The sequence below is a fragment of the Cajanus cajan genome, chromosome 4, assembly GCF_000230855.2.
Source record: "Cajanus cajan strain Asha chromosome 4, NIPB_CcT2T_4, whole genome shotgun sequence".
In the NCBI taxonomy this organism is placed as follows: Eukaryota; Viridiplantae; Streptophyta; class Magnoliopsida; order Fabales; family Fabaceae; genus Cajanus; species Cajanus cajan.
This window is the reverse complement of record NC_138520.1, coordinates 50,445,919-50,455,148: the sequence shown is the minus strand read 5'-3', so window position 1 is coordinate 50,455,148 and position 9,230 is coordinate 50,445,919. Positions and strand designations below refer to the sequence as shown.

The following is a 9,230-nucleotide window of genomic DNA, read 5'->3' as shown; positions in this document are numbered from 1 at the left end:
GAATTGAGGAAGAAAATCACTAATTTCCGACAAGGCACTGGAGAGACTATTTATGAAGCATGGGAGCGGTTCAAAGGATATCTTCAAGCATGCCCACAACATGGCTTCAACCGTTGGCTTACCATCCAATTTTTCTTTGAAGGATTGGACCAACAAAGCACCATGATATTAGACTCAGCAGCTGGAGGATCTTTCATGGGGAAACCTATTAATGACTGCATGATTATTTTGGAAAATGTAGCCTCAAATCACAGTCAATACAGTGAAAGAGAAGTCACAGCAAGGAAAGGAACTCCGGGGCGATATGAAGTGAACAATATTGAGTTACTCTTAGCAAAATTTGATACTCTTAATCAAAGATTAGACAAGATGGAAAAAGCTAAGGTTAATTCAGTGGCTACAAATCAAGTATGTGACCTTTGTAGGGAACAAGGGCACACTGCAGTAGATTGTACCTCAATTTTTACTGGAGAAAAAGAAGATACTACTGAACAAGTGGCAGCTTCTCATAATTTCTATGACACTCCTCGAAGAGAGAAGAGTAATCCATATTCCAACACATACAACCCTGGTTGGAAGAATCATCCTAACTTTTCTTGGAAGAATAACCCAGTTCAAGGAACTAGCAATCAGCAACCTAATTTCCGTCCGTCCAATCACTTCATTAATGGGGAAGGAAATCCAGTACAGACACCCTCAATTCAACAAAGTGTTTCAAGATTAGAAAACCTTATGGAGAATTTTGTCACTAATCAAAAACAGACCAATGATTCAATGGCAAATTCTATTCAAAACCTTGCTGTCAAGGTTGAGAATATTACTCTCCACAACAAGATGCTGGAAAATCAAATTGCACAGTTGATGCCTAGTTCAAACAATTCTCCAGGTAAGTTCCCAGGTAAAACAGTTGCAAACCCAGCTGAAAATGTTAATGCTGTTACTTTAAGGAGTGGGAAGAAATTAGACAGACCTGTGTCTAATCAAAATGATAATATTGAGATTGATGAAGACGCTTCTCCTATGGTTGAAAAACCTGAAAAAAAGAGATTAGAAAAAGAAAAAGTATCTTCATCAAAGCCTCAAACTGTTTATCACCCTCCAATTCCTTTTCCTCAAAGGTTAGCAAGGACTAAACTTGATAGACAATTTGAAAATTTTTTAAATATGATCAAACAAGTGTATGTAAACATTCCATTTGTAGAAGCTCTACAACAGATGCCTACATATGCTAAATTTCTTAAGGATCTTTTAGCTAACCGAAGGAAATTGGATGATAGAGAGACTGTTACATTGATCCATCATATATTGCCGAAAAAACTTAAGGATCCTGGTAGTTTCTCTATACCTTGTCTCATTGGAAATCTAAGGTTTGAAAAAGCCTTATGTGACCTTGGGGCAAGTATCAGTTTAATGCTTTTATCAATTTGCAAGAAATTAGATATGGGAGAATTAAAGCCTACAGCAATGTCAATCCAGTTAGCAGATAGATCTATAAAATATCCCATAGGAATTTTAGAAGATGTTCCAGTTAAGATAGGTAAATTTTTAATTCCGGGAGATTTTGTTGTTTTAGAAATGGAAGAGGACAAACAAATACCAATCATACTAGGTAGACCATTTTTGGCTACAGCAGGCGTGATAGTAGATGTCAAACATGGAAAATTGTCCTTATCCATTAATGATGAAACAATGGAATTTAATATTGCTAAATCTGTTAGACAACCTTCTCTTGAAAATATTTGCTGCAGGGTTGATATATTGCCTAAAGACATGGAGGAAGAAGTCATGAGATCTATTTTGAGGGATCCCTTGGAGAATTTTCTAGTTGGAGGAAAGCACATAGATCTTGAGGGGATTCAACCTAATTATGCTTGCTTGATCGATTCAAGTCCCCCGTGTAAAGAAAAAGATCCTCTAGTAGAAAGTCTTCTTGAGTCTTCAACAGATTGGCAAGAAGAAAACTCTCCAAAGTTAGAACTTAAACCACTTCCTTCATCTTTAAGGTATGAGTTTTTGGGGGCTAATTCCACTTATCCAGTCATAGTAAATTCAGCTTTAAATGAAAAAGAAACTGAAAAACTTCTCAATGAGTTGAGAAAATTTAGAAAAGTTATTGGATATACTATGGCTGATATAAAGGGAATTAGTTCTTCATTTTGTATGCATCGCATCTTCTTGGAGGAAGGATCCAAACCTTCTGTTGAAGCTCAAAGAAGACTAAATCCCAAGATGAAAGAAGAGGTAAAGAAAGAAATTTTGAAATTATTGGATGCTAAGGTAATTTATGCTATATCTGATAGTCCTTGGGTAAGTCCAGTTCATGTGGTTCCTAAGAAAGGTGGGATGACAGTAGTTAAAAATGATAATAATGAATTAATTCCCACAAGAACTGTGACTGGGTGGCGTATGTGTGTTGATTATAGAAAATTAAATAATGCCACTAGAAAGGATCACTTTCCCTTACCTTTTATTGATCAAATGCTTGAAAGGTTAGCAATGCATTCATACTTTTGTTATTTGGACGGATACTCCGGTTTTCATCAAATCCCTATTCATCCATTAGACCAAGAGAAAACTACTTTTACATGTCCCTATGGTACCTTTGCTTATAGGAGAATGCCTTTTGGCCTATGTAATGCACCTGCTACCTTTCAAAGATGTATGACTGCAATCTTTAGTGATTTATTAGAAAAAGAGATGGAAGTTTTCATGGATGACTTTTCAGTTTATGGTATTTCCTTTGATGACTGTCTATTAAATCTAACTAAAGTATTGCAGCGTTGCTCTGAAGTGAATTTAGTCTTAAATTGGGAAAAATGTCATTTTATGGTACAAGAAGGAATTGTCTTAGGACACCTAATATCTGGGAGAGGAATTGAGGTAGATAGAGCAAAAATAGAAGTAATTGATAAATTGCCTCTTCCAATTGATGTTAAAGGTGTTAGAAGTTTCTTAGGGCATGCCGGTTTCTACCGAAGGTTTATTAAAGATTTTTCAAAAATCTCTAAACCATTATCTAATCTACTTGTGAAAGAGGTACCTTTTAACTTTGATGTTTCTTGTAAGAATGTATTCTACAGGTTGAAAGAAGCTCTCACTACAGCTCCTATTCTGCAAACTCCTGACTGGAGCCTTCCTTTTGAAATCATGTGTGATGCAAGTGACTATGCTATAGGAGCTGTATTGGGACAAAGAAAGGACAAGAAGGTTCATGCTATATACTATGCCAGCAAGACTCTTGATGAAGCCCAAGCCAATTATGCAACAACAGAAAAAGAATTGTTAGCAGTCGTCTATGCTTTTGAAAAGTTCAGATCTTATCTTGTGGGGTCTAAGGTTATTGTTTACACAGATCACTCTGCCCTAAAGTATCTTTTTAATAAAAAGGATGCTAAACCTAGGCTCCTCAGATGGATTCTCCTTTTACAAGAATTTGATTTAGAGATTGTGGACAGAAAGGGAGTAGAAAATGTAGTAGCTGATCATCTCTCTCGACTTCCACAAGACCAAGCAACAAAGGAGGAACTCCCTATTAATGACAGCTTCCCAGACGAAAAGCTTTTAGCAGTTGTTGTGAAAAACAGTCCCTGGTATGCAGATTATGTGAATTACTTAGCATGTGGAGTCCTTCCTGAAGACTTTAATTATCAACAAAAGAAGAAATTCTTTAGTGACCTTAACAGCTTTATTTGGGATGAACCTTACCTATATAAGAGGTGTAGAGATGGTATCTACAGAAGGTGTATCTCAGAAGAAGCAGCTCCTCACATCATTCACTCATGTCATTCTTCCGCATATGGAGGGCATGCTAGTACGTCAAAAACTGCAGCTAAAATTCTACAATCTGGTTTTTACTGGCCAAACTTATTTAAGGATACTTGGAAGATGGTAAATTCTTGTGACCAATGCCAAAGATCAGGGAATATATCCAGGAAACATGAAATGCCATTAAATGGGATTTTAGAAGTAGAAATTTTTGATGTATGGGGAGTAGATTACATGGGACCATTCCCAAGTTCTAAAGGTTACAAGTTCATATTAGTTGCAGTTGATTATGTGTCCAAGTGGGTAGAAGCGATTCCCGCTCAAACGAGTGATTCAAATACTGTCATTAAACTCTTCAAAAGAATTATATTTCCAAGATTTGGGGTCCCAAGAGCTGTGATCAGTGATGGAGGCTCACATTTTATTGAAAGAAAGTTTGAATCTCTCTTAAAAAAGTATGGAGTCACTCACAAGGTTGGTACACCTTATCACCCTCAAACAAGTGGACAGGTAGAAATATCCAACAGAGAAATCAAAAAGATTCTTGAGAAGACTGTATCTACAACAAGAAAGGACTGGTCTTTAAGATTAGATGAAGCTCTTTGGGCCTACAGGACTGCTTACAAAACACCTATTGGCATGTCTCCATTTAGGCTGATTTATGGCAAATCTTGCCATCTTCCTGTAGAGCTAGAACACAAGGCTTTGTGGGCAATAAAATACTTCAACTATGACCTAAAGGATGCTGGAGAAAAAAGGAAATTGGAACTCAATGAGCTTGATGAAATCAGATTAGACTCATATGAAAATGCTAAGATTTACAAAGAAAGAACAAAGAGGTGGCATGACAAGCATATACATAGAAGAGAATTCAAGCAAGGGGACTCGGTGCTATTATTTAATTCCAGACTCAGATTGTTTCTTGGAAAATTGAAGTCAAGATGGTCAGGGCCTTTTACAGTTCAAAAAGTATATCCCTATGGAGCTGTAGAAATCAGAAACGATAAAGGCGACATATTCAAGGTCAATGCACAGAGATTGAAGTTATATTTCCATGGGGAACACTTAGAAAAATTATACTCTATGGTTCTTCAGGAACCTACTCAAGCATCATGAAAAAAAAAAAAAAAAAAAAAAAAAAAATAAAATAATAAAATAAAATTTCAGAGTTCCAGAGAGAATCACGACCGTGATTCTAAATCACGGGCGTGATCTTCTCTGGAAAATTTTTGGAAAACCCCAGAGAGAATCACGACCGTGATTATAAATCACGGGCGTGATCTCCTCTGTTTGAATTTTTGAAAACTCACAAAGAGAATCACGGCCGTGATTTCCAATCACGCCCGTGATTCCCTGCTGACGCTCAACAGATACAACCCGTGATTTTTGAAATTCCACTTTCCCTTATATATTTTTCCCCCTCCTTTTACATTCTCACTTCTCTCAAACTTACGAACTCTGCCCATTCTCTCTTTTCTTCTCTCCCAAACCCTAGCTTCTCACTTCTTCTTCCTCTTCTTCCCTCTTCCTCCCACATTCACTACTTCCGTTCATCCATGGCTCCCAAGCGCACCCGTATCGTTGGTTCGTCCTCCACCGCTTCCGATACCCACAGTTACGAGGAAGAAGCAAGTGAAATTCCGCACCTTCCTCCGAGGTTCTATCGGAACGATGAACAGCGTGAGCGGAACGAGGTATTACGCTTCCGCACTATCCATCCTACCAGGTATCTCGACTTCCCATTTATTCGTAAGTTGGGTTTACGTGCTGATATCAATTTCATGTTAACTAACATTGGGTGGACAACCTTTGCTACCATGCATAATGATGTTGTTTATCCTCGACTAGTTCTTGAGTTCTTGAGCTCTCTCCACACGGAAATATTATCTGGGCCAAATTGTTCTGAAGGTTTGATTTCTTTCCGTATGTTTAACCAAGAACACGAATTAACCCTGGCTCAGTTCAATAATATTTTTGGATTTCCCACTGGAGGGAGCACGAGAACCGCAAGTTCTTTCAACCCTAGTTCTTTTTGGTATAGTTTGACAGGTACAAGTAATTGGGTCGTTGGAAAATGTAATTCCTCTGCTTTCCGCCATCCCGCCATCCGTATTATGCACCGCTTTATTGCCTCTACTGTTTTGGCCCGAGGTGATTCTGAAGGAAAGGTTCGTTTGAGCGACCTTTTACTTTTATGGGCTATGATGGAAAACAGAGAGGAGCCTATTGATTCTGGCAGTCATTTGGCACGACAGTTCCAGAGTATTTCCAATACCAGCCACGGTGCGATTGTGAATGGCGGCCTCATTACCACTATAGCCAAACACCTTGGCTATCACGCTTGGCTGGACCAGTTAGAACCACTCCCTGGAAGCCGTACTATTAATTTTGCTACCTGCTCTTCTATGAACTGCATTGCGAAAGATGAAGATGATAAATACTACTTTGTAGTAACCCAGTCGGGAGTGCACCACCAATTACCAAATCCAACATACACCGTGAAGAACCGGGCTACACGGCAGTTTCCACTGGAGCCATTAGAGGACCTACCTCCAGCAGCTGAGGAAGCGGCTCCTGCAGATGAGGAAGCAGCTCCTGAACAACCCCCTCTACATCCTGGACCTGAGGTGGACAATGCTGCTATCCTGGCAGCTATTCAATCAATGGATAACCGGCTGAAACAAATGGATGAACGCCAGCAGCATTATAATTACATGGTTGATCAAATGTATCAATGGCACATTCAACGGTATCCAGATGATTTTCCACCACAGTGAGATCTTTCTTATTCCTTATTTTACTCTGATGCTTAGGGACAAGCATTCCTTTCTGTTGTGGGTTGGTTGCATATTCATGCATTTTATAATTTTGTCAAAATAATCTATCATGCATTCATTAGCTCTTTGCTTCGGGACAAGCAAATCTTTAAGTTTGGGGTTAGGAGGATGTACGCATTTCATTCATTCATGCAAAGTAAAAAAATAAAAAAATAAAAAAAAAATCATGCATATATACATATTCAGTTAATCCCAGCTTGAATTTGTGTTTGAAAAGTAAATATTTTTAATGAAATTGTTCGTCTTTGAAAACACTGAATGTGATGAATTGAATCTTGAAGTCTCAGAACAAAAGGTTGAAAAATTAGCTGGTTTTGTGGCTAGCACTTGGTTCTTAGTATTGAGGCTTGAAATGATCGAGAATTATAAAAATAGTCTCTTGGAGATAAATTCTTTTTAATTCGTGCTTAAAAGCTTTTGGGGGGTAATAAAAAAAAAAAAAAAATCACCTAGCACCCCTTTGAGGTCATAGGTTAGAGGGAGAATATTCTTAACCTTAGAAAACTAAGGGAACTAATTAGCTACTGGGGAATTGTTTAGTAAAATAGCTAGACCCCCTTTGAGGCTACGTGTTCTTGAAATTATCATCCTCTCTACACTGATTGGCTACTGGGGAAATGTTTTAGGTGAGACAAAAACAAAAAAAAAAATATTACCCCTATTTGTGTCACAAGCATTGAAAAATTATTTCTGTTAAATTATCTTCGTTTGACTAATGAGCTTTACAAGATTTGACATCATGAAACTCTTAGAAACTAAGAGTTGGCGCTAGTAATGAAAGATTAAGATTCTAATTGGACCTTGTGAGACTAAGAGTGAAGATTTTAAATGCTCAGTTAATTCTTGATGATTTTTTTTTTCAAAGTGCTAATTATTGTTTGAGGACAAACAAAAGTTCAAGTTTGGGGTTATTTGATGTTGTGTATTTTACTCGTATTTTAGCACTTTAATTCACAAGAATTCATAGCATAATCATGCATATCTTTCATGTTTTTAATAAATTTTTATATCATTTTCCTATTTTATGCTTTTCTTGGTATGTGTTGTGTTTTCTCTGAGCAGGATCAAGATTTAAGAATTAAAGAGGAAATGCTGAGCTACAGGGAAAATCACGGCCGTGATTCTAAATCACGCCCGTGATTCACCAGAGAAAATCACGGCCGTGACTCCCAATCACACCCGTGAACGCCACTGACCCTTCATAGATGTGCTCCAGAGAAGATCACGGTCGTGATTCTCAGTCACGGCCGTGATTCACTTCGCGTCCCAGCTTTTTAAGTTTTATGTTTTATTTTTATTTTATCTTTGTAATTTTTATCTTGGTAGTTTTACCTTTTTACCCTTTTAGGTTATAAATTAGATGAGGTTAGCCTAGAACGGGATTTTTGGGGGTTTCGGAGACAGTTTTTTAGTTTTTGACACTTGGAGAAGGTTGGGTGCCTGTGCCATCGACTCTAAGGTTTGCTTTTCTTTTATTCTTTCTTTTCTTGGAGAACTACTATGAACTCCTGTGAGTAGTTTCCCTTTTTCTGGGATCAGGGCTTAGCCTCTGAGAACCTCTTTATTAATGCATTATTCAGTTTCTTAATTTTATTCCAATTCTTGATCTGTTCTTTTATATTTTATATATGAACTTTAATATTATTGTTTTCATAATAACATTAATTAAGGATGAACTGAGAGGAGAACTTGATTATAATTATGATAAACAATTAATCTTAATTTTCATAATCATAGATAATTAGGGATGAACTGAGAGGAGAACCTAATTATCGGAACCTAAAGGAACAGACTTGAGTGTTAAATCACGAGAGTTGATTTAAGCTTTCGAGGAGCAATAGATTAACAAAGATCTTAATGGGTTTAATTGAACGTAATTACCACGAGAGTAGAGATTAATTTTAATTAAACACGTCCTCGTAGCCTGAGAAGGTGCAAGGATTAAATTAGGTTAAGACTACCTTCAAGATGGAATAGAATTAATTAATAAAAATAATAATTCAATATTGTTGGAACTCTTTGTGCGAACCCTAGATTCCCGGAAATCTCCTTATCTTATCTTAAAGTTTTATCTTATTCATTAATTGCATTACTATCTCTTTTACCATCAAATCTGATCTTATCATCTCAAAACAAAAATTCAATCTGTTTTAAAATTCAAATTAAAATACTAGTAATTCTAGGTCAAACACGTAGTCCCTGTGATTCGATATTTATTACTTGACGACAACCGTACACTTGCGGTTTTCCACCACATCAGTGTGCTCCTAGCAATTTAGCCAAAGGTGGTCCTATGCTAAAATTTTCATATTGGGCTCATTTTACTCCTAATTTTTCATAAATTTGATTTAGCTAGGTTCCATTTACATTGGATGAACCTAACTAAACCAAATTGCCCATTTTCTAAACGGATGGAGTAAAATCAACCTAATAGGCCGCCCACCTTGGAAGTGTGTTCACACTTGGTGTTCACACTTCACTTGGCCGAAATTCTTGGAGGCTCTCAAGCTTGGAAGCTTGAAGCACAAGCTTCTCCTTGGTTAGCTTACCAAGCAAGCCAAGTGAGAAGCTTGCACTCCAAGCCTCTTAACTTGGACGGTTGTAGCTAGACTCAACCATGGTTCCTAG

At 37.3% G+C, this 9,230-nt stretch overlaps 1 non-coding gene across 1 annotated transcript; it reads right to left on the bottom strand.

Annotated features, from left to right (window-relative positions):
• LOC145957651 (small nucleolar RNA R71) lies at nt 1-107 on the bottom strand. Its single transcript, XR_014433694.1, has one exon. It is a non-coding gene; the product is annotated as a small nucleolar RNA R71 (small nucleolar RNA).
• Between the last annotated feature and the right edge of the window lie 9,123 nt (nt 108-9,230).